Raw genomic sequence first — 15606 nt, 5'->3', positions numbered from 1 at the left:
AAAGAGGGAAAAGGGAGAATGAGACAGAAGCAATGTATGAAGAAATACTGGCTAAGAACTTTCCAAAATGGATGAAAAATACCAAGCCACAAATTCAAGATACTTTACAATTCCCAAACAAGATAAACAGACTGAAAAGGTCACCTTTAAAAATTAAAAAATAATAATAATAAGGCTTACAGCTGACCTTTCCAACAGAAACAACGGAAGCAGAAGTGCTGAAAGAAAATGCACCACTAACTGCCAATTCTGTGTCAAACAAGGAGAAACACAGATGTTTTCAAACAAAAATAGGGAACTTATTTTTAGTAGACCCATGATAACAGAAATCCGAAGGGAATTCTTCGCACAGCAGAAAAATGAGCCCAGGTGTCTGCATGGTAAAGCAGGAAGGAAGGCATGAAAGGTAGTAGGCGGTGTAGGTAAATCTAAATGAATATTGACTGTTGAAAGAACAATGATGTCTTGTGGAGTATAAATTTATAGGGAGAATTAAAATACATGACCACATAGCACAAAAAGTGGAGGGGGAGGGGGGAGGGGCGGTGGAAATAAAGTTAAAGTGTTATAAGGTCCCTGCACTGTCCAGAAAAATATAAAAGTACTTATTTATGGTATATCCTGATAAATTAAGGATACATATTATAATCGCTAGCGTAAACACTAAAAGAGCAACAGAAGAATGTATAACTCACAAGTTAATAGATACTTTACAATTCCCAAACAGGATAGACAATTCCCAAACAAGAAGCTTGTTAAGAAATACTTGAGGGTGGGCCGAGAGGCGTGATGGTTAAGAACTGGCTTGGGACGCCAGAGGGCCCCGGTTCGGATCCCACATATGAGGGCCAGTGACACTGCCCTCTACAGCTAAGATGCTGAACAACAGCTCAACCTGGACCTGGGCTGCCGTGAGTCGACGGCGACGGCGTAGGCTGCAGCCCCTGTGGCAGTGGGTTGCCATGGGCTACCGTGTGTAGCCAGCAGCCAGCGTGAGCGGCCAGCAGCCGCAGTGAGCGGCCGTCCAGAAGCCGGCAACTGATCTGCCTCGCCCGGGAAGAGCGCAATGATGGTGCCAACATGGGCCAGTGAAGCAACATCCTCCATAACTAGACTGAAGAACAAAAGACAGCAACCTGTCTGTTCCCCTTCCCCAATTCCCTAGCACTGTTCCCATCCCCCCCAATTCCCCAATAAAAAAATCTTAAAAAAAAAGAAAGAAATACTTGATTCATCTTTAAAAAGGCAAAAAATGGAAAAATAAAGAGGTACAAAGAATTCATGGAACTAAAGCTAAGATAACAGATTTAAACACATATATTTTTCAGCTGCATGCATACAGGGTAAGACTCCTAATACCAAGCAGAGCTTAGCTATAGAAAACAACAAATCTCTTAGCAAACCACAGCAAACATCATACTTGATGAAACCTCTAAGTTTTCCCTGAAACTGAGGGAAAGGATCAAATTTCTGCTATCAGATCTTCTAGTCCACATTTACTAAGGCCCTTCCCAATGTTACAAGACAAGAACAAGAAATGAAAACTAGGAAACCAAAAATAAAATGGTCATTATGCACAATGACAAGATTGGGTACACAGAAAATCCAAAATAATGTACAGATAAACTATTCAGAGTAATAAGTGAACTTAGCAAGGTTGCTAGATACAAGGTCAATATGTAAATACACTCTAGGAAGCAATTTTACGGGATACCACTTACATTAACATCAATAAATATCAAGTACCCAGGAATAAATGTGACCCATAAAAATGTTTAAAACCTATCATAAAAAAACTCAGCATAATTACTAAAAGAAAGTTAACCATACCTAAGTATAAATAGAAGGATAATTCAGGCTCATAAATTAGAAGACTTAATATTGTCAAGATGTCAGTTCTTCCCAAATTTATCTATAGGTTCAATGCCATTTCATTAAAAATTCCAGCAGTTTATTTTGTTGGAGTTTACAAACTAATTCCAAATTTTCAACTGAAATGAAAGGAGTCAAGAATAGTAAAAAAAAATTTTGAAGAATTAGAGCAAAGTTAGGGGACTAACACTGACATATGACAAGACAATATAAAACTACAGCAACTTCAGTTGTGAGCTTGGAGCAGAAAAGACAAATAGACCAATGAAATAAAACAGAAGTAGATCCCATGCTTACAGTCACCTAGACTTACTACAAAGGTGCCACAGCAGTGCCATGGGAAAGGTGGCCTTTTTAATAGTGGGTGATAGATCACCTGGACATCCATGGGGGACAGGGGGTGAGGCAGCTTACCTCTACCTCAAACTACAAGGTCAATTCGAGACAGGTCACAGACCTAAATGTCCAAGTTAAAATAATAAAAGCTCTAGCAGATAACAGGGGGAGTCTCTTCATGGCCTCTGGGTGAGCAATAGTTTCTCAAACTGGATACAAGAAGCACAATGAATGAAAAAGTTGATACATCAACATTCACTAAAATGAAAACTGCTATTTGACAACAACAAGTAAAACAATGAAAAAGCAACCATGTTCGAGAAGATAGTTGCAACCGATATACCTGACAAAGGCTCATATGTAGAATACATGAAAGCTCCCAATAAGTTAACAAGAAAAAGACAACTCTATTTTGAAAACAGGCTAACACTTGAATAGGTACTTCACAAGAGTACATCCAAATGGCCAGTAAAGATACAAAAAGGTGTTCAGTATCATGAGTCATCATGAAATGCAACTTAAGTCACCATGAAATACACCAGAATGATGAATTTTTCTACAAGTAATATAGTTACTAAGCACAGCTGGTGGGAGCATTAGCTGGTACAACCACTTTGGAAAACTGTTTAGAAAGCTGAGCACATGTAAACTCATGGGTCTTTTTCCAACAGAAATGTACATGTACCTATATCTAGATGATCATTCAATATGTAATACAGTACTTGAAAATACCAGTTTTACTACTAATAGTAAAAACTAGGAGCAGCCCAAGGTCTATCAACAGAATGGCTACATAAATTGTGGTGTAAAACAGTGCCAATAATGAGGCACCACTTAACACAACATGAACACATCTCACAAACAACACGAAGCAAAAGAAACCAGACTCCAAAGAGTGTATAGTGTATTATCCTATTTACATAACATGCAAAAACAGGCAAACCAATCTATTGTGCTAGATGTCAGAATGGTGCTTACCTCTGGAGAGGCAGGTAGCTACTAGGAGGGGTGTGAGGGAGGTTTCTAGATGCACACAACATTTTACACACTGATCAAAGTCTAGTTACGCAGCTGTGTTCACGCTGCAAAAATTCACCAAACTGTACACGTAAGATTTACGTACTTTACCATATGTGTTATATATTACACTTCAATTTTAAAAGCTTTTTAAAATTAACTTAAGAAAAGTTAACAAGCAAATAAGTCTATGAAAGGCAAATAAATTATCTTAGGAATAGTTGCTTGTGGGCAAGGATTGTATTTTATATAGTTCTTTATGTTCATTGAGTCAGGTAGAATGCCTTGCATATAGCAATAGGTATTTAGAAATGCGAAGAACACAGTAATCATAATAATAATCATAATATATAAATGTACATGTAATTTATATTCCTATGGATACAAACATGAGAGCTTTCAGCCAGAATTTCATCATTCTCATTAATTCCCCTTGGATAAAAAGGGGAAAATGTGGACTGGATGATGGTAAATAACGTAGAATGATCTAGAAGGAAATCTTAGGTTAGCCATCAGGTTCTCGCCTCAGCCCTTTCCTCTTTAGTAGACTTACTAGTGACTCTACGAGAAATATTTTAAAACACAAATGAAGAAGCGCTAGGATAAACACCCCCCCCCAAATAGCTGACATACAGATGGTAGTGACTATAGCTTGGACAGATGCAGGCATACGCATACATTCATAACATCACCATTCAGTGAAAACATCAGCCTAAGAAACACATTCATAACATCACCATTCAATGAAAACATCAGCCTAAGAAACGGTCAACCCAATATTCATAGCATTCACAATGTCTGCAGCAACCACAGAGCCAATCGTGTCGTTAAATAAAAATGAATGCCCAAAGCACATTAATTCGGTGCCCTAACAAAAACAAAGCCTAAGTCTCCTAATAATTTATGGTAGTCCTTCTTTTCTCCACCTCACGTATATGAAAAACTGTTATGGTCTCAATATTTCAGTTGATGGCATGAAAGAACCTTATGAAAACACTTCAGCAATAATTTTCCTCTGCCCATAAAAATAGACTGAATTTATCTAATCTTAAAAATAGACTCCATTTATCCATAGTATGAGGCCCCTTCTTGGAAGTTGTTCTGCTCAGTTATGCAGAGTTCTTGGCTCCGGATGGTCTGAACAGCAAGCAAAAGAGGGTGCCATTACTCATGTTCTCTCTTATGCCAGTCCTCTGTGTTCTGGTCAGATTTTAGTTTACTCCATTATTCACAGGAGAGGGCCATGGCATTATTGTTGTCAATGCTGGCGTTTTAAAGTCCTTTCTGCATCCTAAGTCATCAGGGTTCTCTATACATATACTCCCTCTTACAAAACTCAGGGCTTTAGTCAGTGCGTCTGAAGAGGGAAACGGATAATGATCTTTGTTCCATCCCTACTGTGTGACTGCGTGACACGGGGGTGATTTATGAAATCATTGGTGCCTTTCTCCACTGACATTCAGGTCCCTGCTTCAGGCCTATCTAGAGCAATAATTTTGTTTGCGGTAACTTGTGCCACATTTCTTGCTCTGCCAGTCATGGAAAAATGTCAAAATTTTGCACTGTAGAAAATGTCCTTTGCAGGATGGAAACTAGAAAATACTCTGCTGGGCCGGCCGAGTGGCACAATGGTTAAGAACTGGCTTGGGACGCCAGAGGGCCCCAGTTCGGATCCCACATATGAGGGCCAGTGACACTGCCCTCTACAGCTAAGATGCTGAACAACAGCTCAACCTGGAACTGGGCTGCCGTGAGTCACGGCAACAGTGTAGGCTGCAGTCCCTGTGGCAGTGGGTTGCCATGTGCTACCGTGTGTAGCCAGCAGCCGCAATGAGCGGCCAGCAGCCGCAGTGAGCGGCCGTCCAGAAGCTGGCGACTGATGTGCCTCGCCTGGGAAGAGTGCAATGATGGTGCCAACTTGGGCCAGTGAAGCAACTTCCTCCACAACTAGACTGAAGAACAAAAACGACAGCAACTTCTCTGTTCCCCTTCCCCCAATTCCCCAGCACTGTTCCCATCCCCCCAATTCCCCAATAAAAAAAAATTTTTTTTAAACAAACAAAAAAAAAAGAAAATACTCTGCTAATAGTAGATATGGCAGTTTCTATCACTCTTTAATGAAAATGTTGAGAATCTTTCTCCCCGCCGTCTAATCTGTGCTTGAGTGTTCCCATCCTCATCTCTCCTTCTCTGGACCAGTACCCATAAGCCTTGTGACCAGGTGAAAAGATGTGAGTCTCAGGGGTAGACAGGAAGAAACTTCTAGATCATTTGTTCCAATCCCTCTTCTCCCCCCACTGGAAGTGCCAAATCCTCTTTTACGTTTGCACAAGAGCGATTTCATTCTAAGAAACGAGTGAGAACTGGATAGGTGTGGTTTGGCAAATTTGAGTCTGGACCCATTCTAAAACTTGATTCTGGCACATGGAAAGGTAGCATCTTTGACCTTCAAACGGTGAGGACCTCTCATGCCTCTCAAATGCTGGCATAGCTGGGCAGGACCAAGGAGACAATAACAGGTCTGAACTGTCACCTGGTACATCACTGGTTGAAGAAAGTTCTTAGAAAGTACAGAGTATACAACTTTGATTGACATTTGGCATACACATATATGTATATATATATTACATATCTATATACATTAGGTCAGGTAAGATGTACAGTATCTAATTTTATAGGAGCAAAAGGGGATATACTTTTTATCATAATTATGTGTTTGATGCATAGTAAGCACGCAGTTTGGCAAATTTTGAGCATTTCCTATAATTATCATCATTTTTCAAAAGCTGTTTCCTCTTAAGACAATGTTGTGATCAGTGACTGAGGGCACTGAAGGGATTCAAATACATCCTTCATTGTTAACTGCAGATGTTTGTTGAAAGCTTTTACTTGTATATCACTGGTATTAAGTATGAAACAAATTAGGATTTGCACACTTAAATGCTATATACATTTACTGCTTGGGTTTTTAAAAAAAACAGCTTTGCAAGCTATAATTTATAAATGCAGGATAGTGCCAATTACATAAAAATGTAATCTGTATGGAAATTAAAATATCTCAGAAAATGTACATTGCTTAATTCTGTAAAAAAAATTACTAAAATTTGTTTAGCCAGCTAAGCTATTAATCATGGTAGGAGAACCAAGGGCAATTGCTATCAGCAGAATCATTCTGTTTCCTGAGATATTTCAACCTGTTCCCTTGATCTGGCCTGTTAGGAAATTGTTCTAACATATTCCTAGGCTGTCCATTTGCTAAAAATTATTTATAAATACCTATATAAACCCTGCAATCTTTGTTGAGTCAATAGCTATGAAAAAAACCCACTAGCAATATATGAAGCTCTCCCACTTGTCCTAATGGGATATGCCTGCTTCCAGCCCAGCTGGATTATTTAATCACCAGCTCCATGCAACATCTGAACACAACACGCCCTGCTTGGAACCAACAAAGCTCTAACTGTAATTGCTTACCTAAAGGCCCCCAGCAGAAAATGAAATTATGCAAAGCTAACCTGAAACTAAATGAAAATAGTGTGCACTCTCAAATTAGGTGAAGCAATGAATAGTGAAGTATGTACAAAAAGAGGGGGTATGTCAGTGTGTGCGCCCGGTTACAGCAGCAGGTGAAGGGCTGGTGACCTCCATCCTGTCCTGTACCTAGGTCCCAGCTCCATCAATTACCCCTCCTCCCTGTAACTTATTGGGTTGTCGGAAAAGTCATGATGTATTTTTTCTATGTTTTTCGTTGCAAAAATATGTCGTGCCTTTTCCGACAACCCAATCGATTGTGGCCTCTCCCATCAGAGATGAAAATAATAATCAAGAACTTTCTTTCCACGTTGCTACCCCTCAAGCTACCACCTCCTCTCCCTCCCCGTCTTCATCAACACGCGGGTCGTGGGTCGTCGTGTCGTCCATCTCTGCTTCCTGCCACCCTCTCACCTCCTTCCCCTGCAGTCTGCCATTTTCTTCCCCTTCCTCCCGGAGATCAGGTCAGAGGTCTTCCGGCCACCATCCTCTCAGCCTCGAGTACACAGCAGTCTGCATGCTCCTCATCCGAGATCATCTCTTCCCTTTCTGGGCTTTGCTATCACACCAGTGACATCCAAATTTGCCTCTGTAGGCCCATCCTCACTCCAAAACACTAAATCCCCACTTCCAGCTTTCACCTGGCATTAGTTTCCTAGAGTGGCTGTAACAAAGTCCCATAGCCTAGGAGCTTGAACAACAGAAATGTACAGTCTCACAGCTCTGCAGGCCACAGGTCCGACAGAGAATCAAGGTGTCGGCAGGTATGGCTCCTTCTGACGCCATGCGGGAGGCGGGTCGAGGCCCCGCTCCTGGATTCCAGTGGCCTTAGGTACTCCTGGGTTTGCAGGTGCTCCAACACTCTGGTGGTCTCCCTGGGTCTTCACATCATCCCCCCTCTGTACCTGTCTGAGTCCAAATCTCCCTTTTTATAAGGATGCCAGGCATTGGATTGGGGTCCACCCTAATGACCACATCTCAACTTGACTACCTCTGGAAAGACCCTAATGCCAAATAAGATCACATTCTGAGGGTCCAACGTATTTTTTTTGGGGGGGGGAGTACCAGTCAGTCCATGACATACTCAAAATCAGCATATCCCAAACCATCCCACCGCCTTCCCCTACAGCCTTCACTTGTGCCACGTTTCTTTGAGTTTCCGAAGCTCATCTTAGCCTTTCTCTTCTCCTAACCATTAATCAGTTACCAGTCCCATAAAGCCTTCCTCCATAGCATGTCCAAAACCGCTCCCCCTTTCACCCCACAGTGACACACAAACTTAGGCGGAATCATCCTACTCCAGCGCCGTGGGGACTGTCTGCGAATGGGCTTCTTAGCTCCAGTTTCTCTCATCTCTCTCTATCCCAATTTATCTTATTAATGCTGCCACATTAATCCTTTAACAGACAACTCTGACCCATTTCCCTCCCTAGAGAAGGGGGAAAAAGGGAAAGAAAAAAAGAAAAATAACTTCAAACGCCCTTCTTACCTTATGAATTAAGTATAAATCCTGGCCCCTGGTGGCTTCCAGGCCCCCAGCCCTCCAGGGTCACCATGGCCCACACCCCCACAGTCTGTTTCCCAGACACGCCCCACAAGTTTCCTGGCTGTGTCAGTCTGGGTCCCGCCTTCTCCAAGGGTTTTACTGAAAGGCATTTAATGAAGAGACCAAGGATAGGCAAGGAGGGTGACATGATCCAACAGAGAGGGACAGACACGTGGTGACCAGCAATAGTGGGAAGCTGCTACCAGGGGTCTCTCTGAGGCGACACGGGAGGAACAGTGTCCCCAGCACCCCACGAGAACAGGAGTGCCCTGGACACAGAGCTGGGCAGAGATGCGTGAAAATGCATCAGGAGTGGGACACGGGAACCCCCACCTCTCTGCCCCTACTCACCTTCCCTTTTCCTCCCGGGATCCTGTCTGAGCACCGTCCTCAGCCCAACCCATCAAAACCCTACCCATCTTCCTACACGCTTTTCACTGCATCACCCCGCTTCTTTTTTGACTTTATGAAAACAAGCATGTAACTTATGGTGCAAAAATAAATGCTGAGGTTTTTAAGAGTTGGAAGTTAGTCTGAATAAAATCTAAATGCAGGCTCCACTGATTTTACTGCATTTTATTGCACTAGTTATCTTAGCCTGAAGAGAGTCCTGAAATTCTTCATGAGGAGCCAGCTTTCTTCAGCTTTACAGGAACACTTTTAAGTCAGATCATGTTTAAAATGTCAGAAGACTATTAAAATTATAACCTCAGGTCTAATAAATTCAGAAGTAAACTATACCTTAACTTCAAAAAACAAACAAAAAATTCCTCTACCCATCTTTTAAAAGGCAGATTAGTGATGGTAAAGATATTTTTAAAGGTAAAAACACAACGCTTAAAAAAATGTAAAATGAACACGTGTCTAAGATTGTATTGAATTCGTACTCAATGAAAGAACCAGTACGATGTTACAGCAGGTTCAAAGGAAAGTGCAGAGAACATACAAACATATAAGCCCATGAGAAAAACTGAAGTCCTTCTGCCTGCTCCATATCCACAAACGCATTTCGCCAGAGATGACCTGTGTTTTCTATGATCAAGATTCATTACCATCAGTTTTCTACAATTGACAGGTAAAACAGCTCAAAGACAAATGAAAGGCAGAGATAACCCAAACGAGTGGGTGAGGTAGACAGGGAACCCACAATTCTTTTTTTATCGGCCAAATTCACAGTCTTTCACAACTTTTCCTGACTACTAAAAGGAAAGAAGGATGGAAAAGGAGGGAAGGAGAGAAAAGGGCATCAGAAGGCCCTTGGTCTCACCACCATCCCTCACCCGCTAAGTGCCCCCTGAGCAAGTCATTTCATGTCTTTGCCACTCAGTTTCCTGATCTGTATAAAAGCAGCTAACTGCCTTACAGATGACGTATATTATCCCAGGAGTCACATGAACTGTGGTTATCCTGTGAGCTAATTAAATGGCAGCCAAAATACTTGAGGTCCTTTCATTTGCCCTCATTATAAAATCATGGAATGAGACCTGAAGTTTCTTTTCAGTCTGAAAATTCTGTGGCTGTAAATGTTACCTCCTCCAGGAAGCCTTGGACAATCATAATGATCAGACCTGAATCCCTCCGTCCTCAGCATAAGTTACCTGTCTCCCATTTCCTCTCTGTAGAATATTTGGTGTCTCCTTATTCCCCATCTCGCCTTCTAGAGATGTAATAAACTCCTTGAAGGCAGGAAGGAGCTCAGATATATTTGAGTCCCAGCACCCAGCATGGTGCTTGGCACATAGCAGGTAGTCAAAAACTATTTTTAAATGAACTAAAAGAAAAGATGGATCAAAACCACAGTGAGATACCACCTTACACCTGTTAGAATGGGAAATATCAAAAAGATAAGAAATAACAAGTGTTGGCGAGGATGTGGAGAAAAGGAAACACTCATGCACTGTTGGTGGGAATGCAAATTGGTGCAGCCACTACGGAAAACAGTCTGGAGGTTCCTCAAAAAATTAAAAATAGAACTACCTTATGACCCAGAAGTTCTACTTCTGGGAATTTATCTGAATGAAACAAAAACACTAACTCAAAAAGATAATATGCACCCCCATGTTCATTGCAGTATTATTCACAATAGCTAAGATATGGAAGCAACCAAGTGTCCACTGATGGATGATTGCATAAAGAAAATGTGAGATATATAATGGAATATTACTCAGCCATAAAAAAGAATGAAATCTTGCCATTTGTAACAACGTGGATAGACCCTGAGGGCATCATGCTAAGTGAAATAAGTCACAGAGACAAATAGAGTATGACCTCACTTATATGTGGAATCTAAAAACAAAACTGAGCTCATGGATACAGAGCATAGATTGGTGGTTGCCAGGGGCAGAGGGTGTGGCAGGTGGGCAAAATGGTTGAAGGTGGTCAAAGTTCCAGTTACAAAATAAATAAGTTATGAGAATGTCATGGACTATAGTTAATACTGTATTGTATATTTGAAAGTTGCTAAGAGAATAAATCTTAAAAGTTCTCATTAAAAAAAAATATTTTGTAACAAAGTGTGGTGATGGATGTTAACTAAACTTCTTGTGATGATCACAGTAGCAATATGTACAAATATCAAATCATCATGGTGTACACCTGAAACTAATATACTACATGTCAATTATATTGCAAATACATATATATACGTGTGTGTGTGTGTGTGTGTGTGTGTGTGTGTGTGTGTGTACACACATACTAAACCAGTCACACAGGGGAAGAAAGTTAAGACAGAGCATTGGGGCAGGAAGGGGTGAGACCACAATTCTCGCCTCCCCTTTACCAGTTTGTGTGTCCTCTTTTGTGTAAGTAGGACTCAAGTTGGGCCGATTTTGCAGGCTTTTCTGAGCGATGCTGTTATCCTCAATAATGACATCCTATCTTCAGCAGATGATGCTCCCCTCACAAAGAGGACAGCAAACTGGATGCTTTAAGCTTCTTTGACAGCCATCAATCAGAAAGAATTCATCTCAGCCTTTCATTTGTCTGTGATTCAAGAAGAAATGTTCTTCTGACATTTCAGGGAACCTACAAGCAGAATCTGTAAGCGGATTGTAACTCCCAATTGTGGGCACTGTCCTTGAAGAAAAATCACGTCAGATGCACCCAGGACCAAAGAAGATGGAGGGGACATTTTAAGATAATAAGGAGAGAGGTAAAAGGGCATCGATGATTAAATCCAGCAACAGTGAGTGTGCGTGTGTTTCTGTTAAATTTTTCAAGTCCCCCCGTCATCCTTCGATATATTGTTCTTCTCTGACAGGTATGCACAATTGTGTCCTGCCCTAGACTCATACCTGTAGGTGCCCCTGATGTACAGTTCTTTAAATACTGTCTGGTTTTTAAGAAGGCAATTTACAACATAGTGTCACCCCTTAGCCTATTCCACCAAATTTCTACTGTCCCAAAACTAAAATGAATAAAAATTTTCCAGAACTCTACAAGTGGAATTTGGGGAAATGTTCAGAGATCTATATGGCATTTTATTGAAGCTTTCATTCCTGTCTTACATGTTGTCCTACATTTTCAATGCTGCCTTTTGTGTTATTTTTATATCTTACACAAAATCTAATCTGCTTCTCAGCCATTTACTCCCACCTCACAGAGGCAGCGCCCTTGAGCCCCATCACGGCCATGTTCATCACCTCCTCACCTCTTGTCGCCTCTGAGTTTACATAGGGTGCAGTCCTCACAGGGCCATGAGCTTCCCTGCTTCAGCACCTCAGCTCTGCAGGACTGGCTTCTACTTCTGAGGCATGTCCTAGTGTAGTGCCTGATGTGACAACAGGCACCCAATTCACGCATCATGAATGAAGACAACTAGTCAACTTTTCAGACAATCGATCTGTTTGTGTTCAGCATCTAAAGTATCGTGTCACAGAATCAGTTCAATTCAATTCCACAAACATTTGACAGGGGCCTGTCATGTGGTAGACACCCTGTGAGGCATTAACTGGTAGCTTAAGAAATTCACTCGATGTTATAAGTACAATCCCAGAGAAAGAAGCATGGGACCGAGTTTCCCTCCTGCTTTAAAATACACTGATCTCCAGCAGAAAGGGAACCATATGGCCTTTAAAAATGTGGGTTCCAGGCCCACACTGGTTTCACCACCTGTATCTGCAAACATGGCACCAGTAACTGGACTTCCTGGTGCCTACCTCTGGGGGACTCCGTGAGGATTTCATGAGAAAATACCTGTCAAAGACTTAGAGCAGACATACTGGACAGCACATATAAATGAACCAACAAGAATATATTCACCAACAGATAGGTAACTGGCCTGCTGGCCCACCGGAGAAAAGGCTACCACCATCCTCAGATAAGAAGAGGACTTCTGTCAGTCTCTGGAGCTGCTCAGATGTGCCCAAAGCTTGCCTCGGAAAACATGAAAGACCGTGGGTGCCATTTTCCCAGTTTAGGTTTGTCTTTGGCCTTGTGACCATGAGAATGGCATCTCTTATAGCCAGCTCATCCATGAGCCCTGTCACCTTCTCCTTTCAAAAACAAAAATGAAAACCCCAATGTGCTGGAAGCAGTAACAGAGACCAACATTTCAGTGCTACCCATGAACTGTTTTAATAGAATTTCACTTAGGGGTCAAAATTTGGTGAAAAGAAATATGGAGTACCATCTTTCTTGCATGTGTGTGTGCACGTGTGTGTGTGTGTGTCCAAAATTTCCTCATGAAAACTTCTTTGAATATGAAGTAAATATGAACTCCAGGGAAATCTAAAAGAAGTTAAATCATAATTCCTTTCACTTCGATAACTAGAAACTCACTGTGGAAAATAAGTGAGTACAACTTTCAATGGCTAATGAACTCAGTGTGACATCTTGTACTTATTTTAACAATGTTTCAAGTTACTCAGTACTAAGGATTTGATTTTTCCTGTAATTTATCCTTTTTCTTTTCTGTTTTTTGTTTTGTCCTTTCAAAACATATCTTTTTAATATCTTTGGTTATGTATTAAATATGAGTGAAATTCATGGGTTCATGTGAACATTATGAGTCAGGTTCTAAATTTAGAGGGAAATAAAACAATTAAAAATTTCATAAGAGGACCAGCCAAGTGGCTCAGTTGGTTAAGAGTTTGCTTAACCAACTCTGAGCAACAGGGTCGCTGGTTCGATTCCTACATGGGCCAGTGAGCTTCGCCCGAGCTGTGCCCAAGCTGAGCTGTCGCTGAGCTGCCAACAGGTTGGCAGGATGACTCAGCTGGTGATAGGACGTGGTCCTAATGACAAGATTGCCTGTTCGATGGTAGGCTACGCCCACCCGCGGCTGGGACTGAACTCAGCACCTTGAGCTGAGCTGCCACCTGGATGGCTCAGTGGATAGAGCATGTGCTCTCAACAGCAAGGTTGCCAGTTCGACTCCCGCATGAAAAAAATTTTTTTTCATAGGAAGCAGAACAAATGTACAAAAAGTTCTGTTGATCACAAACTTTTTTAAGTTAAAAAAAAAAAGTGTTACCATAGCAGAACATTGAGCTGTTCTTCCCGCCGCAGTGATGGGCATATTGACCTGTGTCCCTTGCTTGACAATCACATGTGAAGTTTCCCCTGCACACTAAGAGCTGTGTGTACCCAAAAAGAAGTGTGTGCTCACAGCACCCAACTGTACCTCCTGCCTCAACCATTCTCAAACCCAGCAAGGCCCCCATCAGCCTCTGAGCTCCTACAGCACTTCCTGCTGTTCCACTCACTTTGCCCTGCACCTTTCTTGGCTCCAAGCTAGATTTAAGGTTTTCTTCAGGGAAACTGGCAAATATTGATCATCAGTTGGTGACAGTAGGTACGTGGGCACTGTCACCCAGTGAAGGTCTCACAGGCCACAGGTATTGGTGGCTCCACTCTCTGGACCTTAGTCTGGAGAGAGAGCTCTGCTGTAAGGGAGCATGGAAATAGTTATGTCCCCTCTGAACATTCCACTTTAGTAAATGGATTTCATTTCATCACAGAAACATCACTACAGAGCTTTTATTGGGCCACAGGAACCAGGAAATATGCCTTCCCTCTGGGCTTTACGGCCAACTGGAATGTTTTCAGAAACCCCAGCAATATGGGCAACTTGTTCACCAGCCCAAGTAATGACGGGAAGCCAGAGGAACACTTCAATGCTCAGACAGTGGAGGGCGTCAGCCAACAAGGACCCTGGGAGTTCAGTTATTGACCCTGACCCACCAGGATAAGAATTTCCAGGGACCCGAAGACCACTCAAAGGAGACATTTCTAGGGCAAAGACAAGGTTTTATTACACTCATGCTTCTAAACAGTCTGAGCCTGGCTGATCCCAGAGGCCTTAACATGGAAGCAAGCTCAGAGAGAACTAACTCCTTCTCCTACCTTTCCCGAAAGAATTTTTACAGGACTCAAAGCCACACACCACTTACTGGCAGCGTCCCCATCCCAACATTCCTCCCAGGATGAATAAATATGAAAGTAAGTGGATAAAACTGCTCCACTGGATGCCCCTGCAATGCCAGAAAGTCACCGCATCTTCTAGATGCTTCTCATTGGAAATACAAATTCTGACTGGAGCCCAGCCTTCACTTATTCTCTTACTCTCCTTAGTTCACTTGCCTCAGTAACCATAGCCAGCCTCCTTCTCTCAAGTTCCCCTCACAAACCTGAGAGGATGTCCTCCCTGCGGCCCAGGACCCTGTAGCCCTCCCACAGCCAAGGTCAACACGTGGCTTGTCTCCCCCATACCGCCTCTGTCTTCCTCTCAGAATATACTCGCGACCTCCTCTTCTGCCCCCAAAATGGACCTGATATCCACTCTCCTGCCCCTGCTATCTTTGCCTACTTCCCTCATAACAGATTCCTCTTTCCCCTAAATGGGGGAGGAGAGAGAGAGGACTCTTTTCTGTCATTCCTCTTCCGTTTGCCATAAGACTCCTCTCAAATCTGTGCTTGTACTTAACACTGTGCTAAGCATCACAGGAAACAAACGCCCCCAGCGTGGTCATAACCTCCCACAGAGCATGAAGAACCAAAAATAGGACCACAAATAAGTGACAAAATGTGAAGCTCAAGAGATGGTCAGAGAAAGGGAACATGAGAATGGGCTGGAGTGATCCAGGGAAGCTCCGTGAAGGATGATGGGAACTTAAGTCAGGTATCAAAAATCAGAGTATGGAAGGTCAGGAGCCAATTGGCAAAGTTAGAGTGATGGGCCGGAAGCTGGAACTGAGGTGTGCTGGTGTGAACACAGGGTTTTAGGAGGGTTAAAGGGGCCAGAGAACCCAAGGTGGGCTGCAATGGGTTGGAGGAAGGGGATGAAGAAAGTTAGGACAAGTACT

Source organism: Hipposideros armiger, unplaced genomic scaffold, assembly GCF_001890085.2.
Source record: "Hipposideros armiger isolate ML-2016 unplaced genomic scaffold, ASM189008v1 scaffold_167, whole genome shotgun sequence".
Classification (NCBI taxonomy): Eukaryota; Metazoa; Chordata; class Mammalia; order Chiroptera; family Hipposideridae; genus Hipposideros; species Hipposideros armiger.
This window is presented reverse-complemented; position numbering follows the sequence as displayed.